The sequence below is a fragment of the Theropithecus gelada genome, chromosome 13, assembly GCF_003255815.1.
Source record: "Theropithecus gelada isolate Dixy chromosome 13, Tgel_1.0, whole genome shotgun sequence".
Classification (NCBI taxonomy): Eukaryota; Metazoa; Chordata; class Mammalia; order Primates; family Cercopithecidae; genus Theropithecus; species Theropithecus gelada.
Genome location: NC_037681.1, coordinates 27,359,093 through 27,372,376, shown reverse-complemented (window position 1 = coordinate 27,372,376; position 13,284 = coordinate 27,359,093). Strand labels below are relative to the sequence as shown.

The 13,284-nt window shown below is 43.9% G+C and overlaps 1 protein-coding gene across 4 annotated transcripts in view; it reads right to left on the bottom strand.

Moving 5' to 3' along the window:
- Positions 1-13,284, bottom strand: part of RNF144A (ring finger protein 144A) — a 162,925-nt gene that overhangs the window by 134,133 nt on the left and 15,508 nt on the right. For 3 of the 4 annotated variants that reach the window (XM_025354700.1, XM_025354702.1, XM_025354704.1), the window contains exon 2: positions 6,499-6,698. The gene's annotated coding sequence lies outside the window, so the exon portion shown is untranslated. Of the gene's footprint in view, positions 1-6,498; positions 6,699-13,049; positions 13,228-13,284 lie in introns of those variants that run through there. The other variant, XM_025354703.1, reaches the window with a different exon arrangement.

Genomic DNA, 13,284 nt, shown 5'->3' with positions numbered 1-13,284 from the left:
ATTTTTTTCTCTAAGTTTGTATATCTACAGATAAATATTACTTATGTGTATAATAAGAATTCAAGATCAATTTTGTTCCAATTTTTCACTTTTATAGCTATAATAACTTCACTACATGTTGTTCACATACATACACAGATGGACTAGAAGATACACTGTAAAAATGAAACTCAAGTCCTGAACTTCTACATGTATGCCAAAAATTACATAGTAATCAAAGAAAAACTAACTCTAAGTGATCAGCTGACAACTTAATCAGCAGATCTTCCCACAAAAGTAAACCTTGGGGAACCACCAGATATGTAAATAATGAACAACCAAGATATTAGTCATTCAAGCCCAGTTTCTGGGAAATACATCAAGAGACTATACTAAGACTTTATAAATAATTGTACTCATTACTTTTTCACTTGGAGGCACCTTGTTTAAGTCAATATACTCAGAACGAGCCTGAAAAAAAACTTAATACACGATTTTATTATTAAAAATCTTTCAGTTACATGTTTGTCAATATTATTTGTATATTTAGCTCATTCTAATAACTTAAGAAACAAAGGAGGCTCTCACTGTCAAATCGATCAACCCTATGTTCTATCAGAAGAGGTTTCACCTTATTTTTAAATTCAAATAAATGTTTTTACATTGACTATATATTTATGTACATATAATTATAGGTATTATATTTATTTATATCATATATATTTACAGAGAGAGAAAGAAAAAAGGAAAAGTAATTTTTAAAGCACTGAGAGATAAATTATGAAATATAACTCATCAAACAGATTATTAAAATCAGTAAGGTCAGGTTTAAATCAAGATTGAGGTGATTGAATTATGTTACCCATTTTATAACAAATTATAAAGGCAAGATACTAATGGTGGTCTCATTTATACTGAATAAAGCAGTGTTAAATTGAGCTAAAATTAGACGTTATTGATGAAGCTGTAAGTCTGAGAGTAGGCATGATATTTCTTTAACGAATGTATATGCATGTGTCTATGAAGCTCTGTGGTTAGGCTTTTGGGAATAATGAAAAGAAATATATGTTTAAAATAAGGACAAAAATACATTTGTTTTTGTTAAGCCTCATGACACAACATTTCCTGCTAGGTCTTCTTCCCTTTATCCCAGAAGCAGATATCACCCAATCAACCATCCAGAATCCTTTCGTTTTGAATCACAACACTACCCTGGACACATCTGAATGGTTCTGCCTGCCCAGGAGACAGATTCTACCTCCTCCCGACAGGAAACCTTCAGACTCCAGGCTCCAAGCGGCCCCCCAGCCCTGCTGTTCCAGGCCCCAGGTTCTCCTCATCTCTTTCCTCACAGCAGGCTCAAAACTGCCTTGGTTGTGAGAATTCTTCTAACAGTCAGCACCCATTTCCCATTGTCTTAGTTTTACTCTGGCCTGTGCCCAAGTTTTGGGAACTGGAGTCCACATCCTCAGCTTGTCAACATTACCCAAAAAAAAAAAAAAAAAAAAAGAAAATCAACAAAAAAACCCACAATCTTATAAACAGAAGTCGGCCTGTGTCTCCTCATTTATCCTGGGGGCCTCAAGCATGGGACCTTGCACATCATGGGTGCTCATTAAATGCCGACTTGATCTTTCTAGAGAAATCTTACTGCCATAGCAAACAGGCACTTGCTGTTCTCTTGCCAGTAGTTCTCTGGCCCCTCCAGTTTGGCAAGTATACACACCCGGAAGGCTCAGAGAAGAGTGACCCACAACAGACTGACTTAACACCATAGCCTAGAGCACAGAACACGGAGGAAAATGGCCCAAAGTGCTGAAAAACAAAAGAAAACAAACCCCAGAAAACTGTAACTGAGCTAAATGTGGAAAATGTGGTTACGATTGGTTTTAACGATACCATCAGCCGCTGCATCTCAGAAGAGCATCTCTGTTTCCATTTCTAAAAATACTGCTCATTTCTCCACGTCAGGAATTCTGAATCCAGGAGGAACTAGAGCAAGGTATCGATCTTTTCGCTTCCAGTTCATGCTTTAAAAACGACCTTTGCCCTAAAGGCCAACTAGCCAAAGGCAGACCAGCAATGAGCCGGCCACACAAAGCTGCAGTTCCCAAACATGGCCGGTCCCAAGGCTGAGGGATGGCCAAGGCTGAGGCTAAGTTTTTAACCAATGATTTCTTTTCTTTTTAAACTACTGATATTTCCCACTTGGGAAAAACAAAACAACAAAACCAAACAGAATAAAAACCTGTATTTCAGATTTAGCTACATCAGTCATAGAAGGCTGGACTGAGGCTGGTTTACAGTCCATGAAAATCATCTCTCTTTATAAATCCCGAACATTTATAAACATCTTTGCTGATGCTGGAATGTCATTTTCTAGTATTTTGGCCATTTCACCATGACTCTTTTGTGAATATGAAGCCATTTCACAGTTCTTGGAATTTGTTTGAGACAGATTCCCAAACAGAGCGTCCCGGGAGGTGGGCGTGGCCAACAGAGAACACAGAATTCCACCTGGCCTCATCATGAGTTTTCTCCAGGGTTCTTTACTGTCTCACTCACACCTGAGGAGGCCCTATCTCGGGACCAGCAAAAGCACTGCAGGGAAAGATGCAGTAATCCTAGTATGTTAATGTTAAGATTAAAAAATAAACATAAAGTTAGAATGCATTTATTTTCCAAGGAATGGAAGAGAAGGTGGGAGGGGAAACTTCAGATGTCAGCTTTCTTGGTGGCCACATCGGGGCCACAGTGCCCCAGCCAGGAAATGCAACAGTGACACCTTAGCAATGCCTTTTCACCTTAGCAATTACCCACCAAAGGGGTAAGTAGGCAATCGGGTAAGTGGAGGGGCAGATCTCTCCAGCAGCCCTTTTGAAGTACAGACAATGAAAACGTGAGGCAGGATGACTAAGAAGCCGAGCTTTTGGGAGGAACACTGGAACCCGCGGCACTCGCAGACACCCCACATTCCGGATTCCTCACACCACCTCAGATCCCTGCCTGTGCCATTGCAGGTCCCTTCTCCATCGCCCCGGCCCCACAGTGCTCGGCCTCCTCCCGCATCTCCAATGGCTCCTCCTCTGCTCCTTCCTCCCTCAGCCCTGCTGTCCTCGCTCCTCACTTCCCTGTCTCAGTGCCCTCTGAGATTAGGATCCTCTCTCCCCGGCACACACTGCCAACTCCAGCCACTCTTTCACTGTGTCCCCCTCAGCTTGGCCAAATGATCACTCAATTCTTGATCTGCACGCGTCAGCTCCCCAGCAGGGCTATCTAGAGAAGCGTGCAGTCACCAGGGTGGCTCCTTCAGTCTGCGGCCAGGGCTTCGAGAGGGCTGGGAAAGCTTCAGATGACCGCTCTGCACCTCCGCCTCTCTAGAGGACTTTCTGCTGCCTCCTGGTCTCTGGAGACTTCCAATCCCTCCTCCATGTGGCATGCTCAGATGCTAGCTTTGACTCCCATTTCACAAAGGAAGGTCGGCAATCAGAAGAGAACTGCAGAGCCTCCTCCTCCGAGCACCACCCATGCATGTATCCATCATTTGGTCCATCCCCACTGGCAACTGTCCACGTTCCTCCTAAAGCCAGTAACTCCACTTGTCCACAAACCCATCTCTCTCGCCTACTCAAGAGGTGTTTTCAGCAACCCTCTATCCCACATAATCAATATTTCACTCTCTACTCAATCACTCCCATCGGCATCTAAACATGCTGATAATGCTTCCAACTGAAAAACAATTCTCCTGAGCTTCTTTACCCCACCAGATACCACCTCAAACTCTGCTCCCTTTTGCAGCAAAGCTCAACTGAGTTGTCTACAATCCCTGTATCCACTACCTCCCCTGCATTCTTCTCTCCAATCCAGCGTGTGTGGCCACAGCCACCAGACCACTGGCCCTGGCACTGACCTGAGCCTCCATTCTCAGTCCTCTCCATGCTCCTGGTTTCCCCACTTCCTCCCTGGTTGTTCCCTCTTGTTCTCCTTTGCTGGCTTGTCCTCTTCTGCTCCTCATAAAGCTGGAATGCCCCAGGGCCCTGTCCGTACAACTCCTCTCTTCTTTCACTGGGGATCTCATCTGATCTTATTCCTTGAAATACCAACCAGAGGCCAAAGACTCCCATCACATCTCCGGCACAGACCGGCCTCTTAAACAACCCGCTCTGGAAAGGATCACCCACTCGGCATCTCTATGTGGGTGGTTTATAATCTTCTCACACTCAGCAAGTTCAGAACTGAACTCTGAATCTCTTTTTTTAATTGAGACGGAGTCTCGCTTTTGTCACCCAGGCTGGAGTGCAATGACGTGATCTCAGCTCATTGCAACCTCCGCCTCCCAGGTTCAAGAGATTCTCCTGACTCAGCCTCCTGAGTAGCTGGAATTACAGGCATCTGCCACAACTCTCAGCTAATTTTTATGTTTTTAGTAGAGACGGGGTTTTGCCATGTTGGCCAGGCTGGTCTCGAACTCCTGACCTCAGGTGATCCACCCATCTTGGCCTCCCAAAGTGCTGGGATTACAAGCGTGAGGCACCGTGCCCAGCCTCTGAATCCCTTTTTGCACCCAAACCTTCTCTGGCTGCAACCTACTCCATCTCCACTGGTGACAATTCCATCTAGTTACTCAAACTAAAGTCCCTGGAATCATTACAGGCTTTCCCCTTTTCCTCATACTCACAAGCACTCTGGAAGGACATGGTAAGGGCTTTCTCTTCAAACTGTATCCAGAATGTGGCCACTTTTCCCTGCTGCTGCTGCTGCTATCTGCAGAGTGTGCCCCACTGTGTCTTGTCTGGATTACTAAAGTAGAATTCTCCAGTGACCTCTGAGATGGCCTCCTGGATTTTACTCTTTTCCACCGCCCTCTCCAACATCCTCTGAGATGGTCTCCTGGACTCTACCCTTGTCCTCCACTCTCTCTAATGTCCTCTGAGATGGTCTCCTGGATTTTACCCTTGTCCTCCACCTTCTACAATGTCCTCTGAGATCATCTCCTGAACTCTACCCTTGTCCTCCACCCTCTCCAATATCCTCTGAGATAGTCTCCTGGACTCTAGCCTTGTCCTCCACCCTCTCCAATATCCCCTGAGATGGTCTCCTGGATTCTAGCCTTGTCCTCCACCCTCTCCAATATCCCCTGAGATGGTCTCCTGGACTCTAGCCTTGTCCTCTACCATCTCCAAAGTTCTCTGAGATGGTCTCCTGGACTCCAGTCTTGTCCTCCACCCTCTGCAACATCCTCTGAGATGGTCTCCTGGACTCTAGCCTTGTCCTCCACCCTCTGCAACATCCTCTGAGATGGTCTCCTGGATTCTAGCCTTGTCATCCGCCTTCTACAATGACCTCTGAGATGGTCTCCTGGACTCTAGCCTTGTCCTCTACCGTCTCCAAAGTTCTCTGAGATGGTCTCCTGGCCTCCAGTCTTGTCCTCTACCCTCTGCAATGGCCTCTGAGATGGTCTCCTGAACTCTACCCTTGTCTTCCACTCTCTCCAAAGTCCTCTGAGATGGTCTCCTGGACTCTAGCCTTGTCTTCTGCCATCTGCAATATCCTCCAAGATGGTCTCCTGGATTCTACCCTCTCCTCCACCTTCTACAGTTTATTCTCAATGTAGAGGCCATAGTAAGCTGATTAAAATGAATTAGACCCTGCTTCTCTGCTTAAAACCCTACACTGATTTCCCATCATGAACCCAGAATTCCCCAACAGCCTGCCATGGCAGGCACAGTCAGGTCCTGCTATGTCCCGCTCAGTCCCAGCTCACGGCTCTGTGCTGCATCCTTCCAGCCATGCTGGGCTGGGTGCTCCTCCAGCTGTCTGTGTGCTACAGCCACCAGTCCTTCTCTCTGCAGCGCTCTTGCCCAGATGCTAAATGGCTAGTTCCTGCACCTCCTTAAAGTCCATATTCAATTTCTCCTTTAGAGACCTCCCTGACCACTCCACTTAAAACTGCAACCTGCCCCATCCTACTAAACGGGACTAAATAGTCTACTTTTTCTTTTCTCTACAATATCTAGGGCTTGTTGCATAGCATATAATTTGCTTCTGCTACTGTCAAATGAAAATTATCTGTCTCTTCCTGCCTATCCCAAACCCCATCCTCCACCTGTACTCCCCACAAACACAGAATCTCCATGCGAGCAGGAACTGGTGCTGCCTCACTGTGTTCTGAGTTAGAGCTGTGCCTGGCACACGCGGGAGCCCAATCCACGTGTTCTCTAGTGAATCAGGGAGATCTAAAACAGGAGTCTCAAAAGATTGTTATAAGTAGCAAATGAACAAACCTGGAAATCTTTCCAAAGTATAAATAACTACAATGGCATAAAATAATGTGTGGAACACTATCTTAAAATTCATTCCAGGGAAGCCTACTAGAAAACTGCCTATACAGTGTGGCTTAAGAGGTATAGAAAAATCCACCCAGGCAGGCCTACCATCTTTTCCAGCAATGGCCTGAGATTCCTCTAAGAAGAGATCAATGAAGGTTGGCAAGCCTTCATTTTCCAAATTCAAAGTTACCTCTGAGAAGTCCAGAGGGGAGGGGAGGAAATGTCTTCCGGCCAGGTCCTGATGTCCTACTGTGCTTATGCACACTCAGACAGCTCTGCCCTCAGGTCAGGCGCCCACAGGGAGAAGCAGGAGAAGGCCTCCGGCACCAGGGCTCCCTGCAGAGCTGGGGGATGCTGGGGGCATGTCAGAGTCAGCAGAGTGCTGGATGCCTAGGAAACAAGAGAAGAACACAGGCAGTTAGAGCAGCAGGGAGGAGAAGAGCAGGGTACAAAGCCTTTCTTCAAGCCCAGAGGAAAGGCTACTGACACTAGAAATCTTATCCAGTCAGACAGTTGTGAAGCATAATAGAATACCGGAGAAAAAACTGAGGTTTACTATGTTAAAAAAAATCCACCAAGAAGTTAATGAATAAATCCATCAACACAGACAATTCTGAGATAACAGACTGTCCCCTCGATCTTCATTCTGTCCCCTCCTTTCCAATCACAGCCATTCAGCTTTGCCCAGTGAGTCTCCTATAGAGAGAGGTGCAAATCCACAAAAAAGCTTGCTTTTCAGGGCAACCATGAAAAAAATAACTCAAAAGAATATAATAAAATAAAAATAGAATTAAAAGAGGATAAAATAAACTAATGAAAAAGAAGGCAAAATGGAAGAACAGAAGAACACAAATGACATTAAGATCCATGGAAAACAAATAGTACAATGGCAGACATAAATTCAATGTTATCAGTAATTACACTAAATGGTTTAAACACTCCATTCAAATGGCAGGGATTGTTTGAATGAGTAACACTATATGTTATTACAAGAAACATAATTTAGAATAGCACCAGAAAGAATACTTAGAAACAAATTTAACAAAAGATGTGTAAGATCTGTCTATTAATAACTACCAAAACATCATTAAAAGAAATTAAGCCCTAAAAAAGTAGATATCCCATGCTCATGGATGGAAGACAATATTGCTAAGATAGCAACACTTTCCAAACTAATATATTAACAGATTGATTAAAAACCACAGAATGGTGTACTTTAAAATGATGACTTTTATGCTGTTCGAATTCTATTTTAATAAAACTACTATTTAAGAAGAAAGAAAGACGCCTGGCGTGGTGGCTCACACCTGTAATCCCAGCACTTTGGGAGGCCGAGGCAGGTGGATCACGAGGTAAGGAGTTTGAGACCAGCCTGGCCAACATGGTGAAACCCTATCTCTACCAAAAACACAAAAATTAGCTGCGCATGGTGGCAGGCACCTGTAATCCCAGCTACATGGGAGGCTGAGGCAGGAGAATCGCTTGAACCCAGGAGGCAGAGGTCGCAGTGAGCCAAGATTGCGCTATTGCACTCCAGCCTGGGCAACAAGAGTGAAACTCCATCAAAAAAAAAAAAAGAAAAGAAAGGGCAGGGGAGGGGAGGGGAGTGGGCAGGAGAGAGGAGAGGGGAGGGGAGAGGAGGGAGGAGAGGGGAGGGGGAGGGGAAAGTAAGGGGGAGGGAGAGGGGAGGAGAGGGGAGGGGAGGGAGAGTGGAGGAGAGGGGAGGGGAGGGGGAAAGGAGAAGGAGGGGAGGGGAGGAGAGGGGGAAAGGAGAAGGAGGGGAGGGGGAAAGGAGAAGGAGGGGGGGGGGAAAGGAGAAGGAGGGGAGGGGGAAGGGGAGGAGAGGAGAGGAGCGGAGAGGAGAGGAGAGGAGAGGAAAGAAACATGCCAAGTGGAAAAAAATGTAAAAGACGAAGGCAAGATTACTTCAGGTTTTCCCAAATGTTCTCATTCTCAGTATAGCTTTTGTTCATCAAGACTGCAACACTATATGTAAACTCTGCTTAACTTTAGGCATTTCTGTTCGGGAAGCAAAGAACAAATTCAACTGCATCTTTCTCTCTCCCCCTCTGCCTCTGCAGGGCCATCCTAGTTTTCTCAAAGCAGAGAATCAGAGGAGCGGTGTTTCCATCTGACCAGAAGACACAGCCTGGTGGACAGGCCCACGTATCTTTTTGGTAGATATTCCCTTGTTACTGCTCCTTTACTAAAATAGCAAGCATTGCCTACATGCAGTCTGAGGATGCTAATTTTTTGCAGCACTCAGGACGAGGCTGCTCAAGCTAAAGTCTTTAATGCTAATATCTCCGCCAGCTGAGAGCCCTGACCCAGCCTCCGAACATCACCGGCGGTGCACAGAGCAAGCCTCTCACCTCCAGAAAGCTGTTCCTCCTCAGTCCTGAGCAGCATCTAGATACCCATTCCAGAAAATGGTATCCACTTTGTTGCAAATCTATTCTCTGCCTTTACTTGGCAATAAATTCTGAGCCTTCAAATAAAAGACAATATAGTGTCTTTTACTACAGCTTCCGCCATTTTTCCCAGGTAAGAGAGCTTATAAACAGAATTATAACCTCCAGCAGGAAGAAAAGCTCTCTGCTCAGCTGGTGCACTGGCAAATGAAGCCTTTCCCAGCTGCATTATAAAAAGATTTATAAAGAGAGCCTGGCCACAGAGCTCTCTGCCCAGAGGGGTGTGCTGGGAGCCCAGTGTGGCTCCTGGGCTGTTGGCAGGTTGCAAAGCCTCCTGCCCCTAACTGGACAGTGGCCCACGGTCACATAGCTAACTGGCATCCGCATTTTCTCAGCACCAGCAAACAGGCGCTAATGAAGTGCCATGCATTTCACTTGCTTGTTTGTCATCCATATTTTTAACTTACAGCCTCCAGCCAAGCTGCATGTGTGCCCAGGTATCAAGAATTGTTCTTCATACTACTCTGGTTACAAAGCCACACAGGTATTGAGTGGTCAGTCTCTCAATACTCAAGAAGCCCTCATATTTTTAGTACCAGGTTTTACAGAACACCAGGAATGCATGTATTGGGTTTTAGCAGAAACATCTGTAGTAAATGTTCATGCACTCCTCAGCCTTTTCTTGCACCTCGACCATGTGCTGAGACAGCAGGTAGGCGTGATAACAAGGTGAATAAGATGTGGTTTCTGCTCTCAAGGAGCTCAGACTATGCAGGAATCTGTAAGAACGCACCTGGCCCTCGGTGACACACACACACACACACACACACACACACACTACCGTGTGTCATTGAAAAAACTCTGATATACTGAAGGACAGGATGAGGCTTCTCATTTCCTAACAGTGTGCTTCTCTGGTAATTTCAATACAATTAATTAATTTACACCTTTCTGGGAACACAGATGCTACTTCAAACTATGAACAAAAGACTCAATGGTTCAGAATAACCTGAGAAAGTCAACCTGATGCAAAAAAACATATATTAAAGAAATTATTTTATTCATTTATTTCTTTCACCAAGTGTGTGTATATCAATATAGAAAAGGATCCCGTTGGTGATTTTTAAAGATTATATAAGATGACTCCTTATTAAATAAAGGCACCAAAATAGCAGCAGCTGAAATCACTACAATAAAAAGGCTTATGAGAAAAAAAAGTCAGTGACAACCACTCAAAACCTTGAGAATTTTGCAGTCTGAGTATTTCTCTATATGCACACACACATGCATCTAAAGACGCATGTATGTGTATACATGTGTATATATGCATCTATGTATGTGTGTGTGGGGGGGTGTGTATACACATGCCATCAGCTAGTGATAACAGCTACAATAAAACACAACCAGGTAAAGAAAGGATGCGCTATTTTCTTAGTCTTTAAGGCCTCTCTGAAGACGTGATATCTCAAGTGAGTCCTGGATGAAATGAGCAAGCAGGGCATGAGAATGTACAGAGGAAGAACATGCTCCACAAACATGCTCACTGCTCCTCACAAGCACTGAGAGTGAAGCGCTCCCCGCCTTCACTGTTCCCGTAGGCCGAGCTGCCCCAGATCCTAAGGGAACTGTTCCCTTAGGTGGCTTGGCCTAAAGGAATAGTGAAAGCAGTGAGAAGCAGAAACCCGACAGATTCTGAAGGTACCTCCCAAAGATTTGATGGGAGAAAGGAAGGGTGGCAGGGAAGGAGGGAGGGAAAGAAAGAAGTCAAAGACGCTTCCAGACTTTTGTCCTGAACGGTCGTGTGAGCAGCCCTGTCCATGACACGGGTGTCCCTCAGAAGCCCCAGGGTAGGTGTGCAGATTGCTGTGCCCACGACAAGCACGGGCTCTTGGGGGTGGTCTGGTGACACAAAGTGAGAGGCCATCCTATCTACATGCTGTTAACATTAACACTAGGGGATAAATGAGCTCACCTGGGCAGGGATGTAGAAGGGAAAGACAGCAAAAGCGGCCTGAGGATGGAGCCATGGGGCCCTCGGATGTCCAAACAAAGAGACACAGTTCAGGAATGAAGAGTGACCAATGAGGGAGGAGGAACAGGGAGCTGCAAAGGGAGCTGCAGGGAGAGCTGCACGGAGAGGGTGGTGACCTCAGAACAGGATGCTGGATGTCCAGATTTTAGAAGAACAGGGTGTTACTGAGGGAATGGGTAGTTCATGTAAGACAAAGAGGATGACTAAAAGGAGGAGGCCAAAGAAGAAAGTGAGGGATCCAGTTTTGAAATGGCCTGCTATGCAGATGTTGAAATGGCTAAAGTAGTAACAGGAAGGAAGATGAAGACGGTGAATTCGTTGCTAAACTCATCTATGAATGCGGAGGAGGACAAAAGGAGGGGGTATCTGTAGGAGGTTCAAAGAAGAAGGAAGAGGGATGGTAAAGCCTGATGGCACATGTCTCAAGGGAGCAGGGGAAGTTTTAGGGAGGAAGAAGGCGCAATGGCCTGGAAGCGGCAATGAGAAGCACAGACAGCGCCCACTCCACCCTGACTGTGTGGTTTTTTTCTTTTTTTTTTAAGTGATGACCATGTGACAGTCACTGAACTATGCTGTGATATGCACAATATTGGCACAAGCACAGCTACTGCAAAAGAGCTGCATCTTACAGAAGAGGAAACAGGTTAAAATATTTGCCCAGGTCAGATAGCTGTCAGTGGCAACCCACGTCCAGATGCAGAGCTCTGCTCTTACCCAGGACTCCACAAAGTCTTCTATGCAGATATCTTTAAATACTTCTAAGTAGTGTCTCAGAACAATAGAAGAAAGATGGGTTATTCACTAAGCAGTTTTCAGACAAATAGCTATAGGTGGGGAAAAAATAGGCTGGGAAAAAAAGATTAGGCTGGTTTCCTAACAATGCTAGAAGTAAAACTACAATTTTACCTGAGGAAAAAAATAACTAAAATATGTATAACCCAGCAGGGAGAAAGGCCTTTAAAGCAAACCTCAAAAATAAGGAAGTGGTAAAGTTCTAACTACATAAAAATTATATTTCTATTTGGAAAAAAATAACATAAGACAAGTAAAAAGTAAATAACAAAACTGGGAATAATTACTCTCATTACATGTAATGAAGAATTAATACTTTTAATTTATACGAAAAATATCAATAGAAAACACTGCAATAGAAAAGCAGGTAAAGAATGTGAACAGGTTCACAGAAAGAGAAATACTAGTGGCTGATAAACATTTGAAAAGCTGTTTTCAGCTCCCACTGAAACTTACTCCTAATTAAAGACGTGAAGTAAAAAGATACCATATTTCACTTGTCAGATCAGCAATGATGAAAAACCTCGATACTGTTGAATAAAAACCCAACACTGTGGAATGTGGAGAAAGAGGAACTCTCATTCATTTCTTAGCAGTACAACAATAGATGTCATTTTGGAAAATGACTTAGGAACAGATGAAAATATAAAACACACATAACTCTGACCCACATGTGCTGTCCTAAGTATTTACTCTAGAGATACATTGGCAAAAAAAAAAAAAAAAAAAATCATGTGTATGTTAAAACAAAATGAAACAAAAACCAAAAAACCCTGGAAGCAATCTTCACAACAGCAAAAAATGGAAAATCTACTTACATACACAACTTATTTTACATCAACAGAAGAAAAGCTGAATAAATAATGCAGCTATATGAGTGAAGAATAAGTTGAACCTTAGTTAATATTTCATGTTTTGGCATGAAAAGATGTCTAAGATATATCAGCAAATAAAAAGTCACAGTACAAAAATATTTATACACCATGATCCCATTTGTGAACACACATTTAAGTTCTATACTCACAATACAATTTTTCTAGAAGAATTAAAATTTGAAAAAAAACCTGTGGATAATTGCGTTAGAATAAAGGGAATTTTATTCTCCATTTTTTCTTCCTTTCAAAGTTGTTTTTTACTCTCTGCATTCATAACTTTAAATTTTTAGAGGCTAAAGACTTTCGATACAGTACCCACGAGATACTATACACTGAGAGAAAACAACTATTTTTATTTTGCCTCACCAAGGATTGTATCTCATAAGTATAACATATTGCAAGCTCTAAATTAAAATCCCACAAAAAGACAGCGTTTCTTTGCATTGCAGCCTCACTGAAGCAAATCCTTAGAGTAGGGTCTGCTCTGAAATCCACACAGAAATCCAAGTCAGTGGAGGCTCTTCCTTCTCCATATCCTTTCTCCCTCTTCTCCCTAATGAAGGAACATTTAGACTCTGTGCCCACCAGTTATCACAGCAAAATCCTGCTCAAGAGAGACCCTCCCACTTACCTACAATTCCTCACACACATGTACACAAAGGGGTTCCAAAGGAATCCCTCCAGTCTTTGAATTTCCAAGTCTAGGATTGTTTTCTTAGCCGTTGCTGAACTGGCAAGTTAATATTTCAAAAAGCAGTATAGCTCTGTGCAGTGAAGCTTATGCAGCCACTATAAGTGGAGGTTTTCACATGTGTGGTTTGTTTGACTTTCCTATGAATAGAGGTCTTGTCCCGCTTCGATAAAGC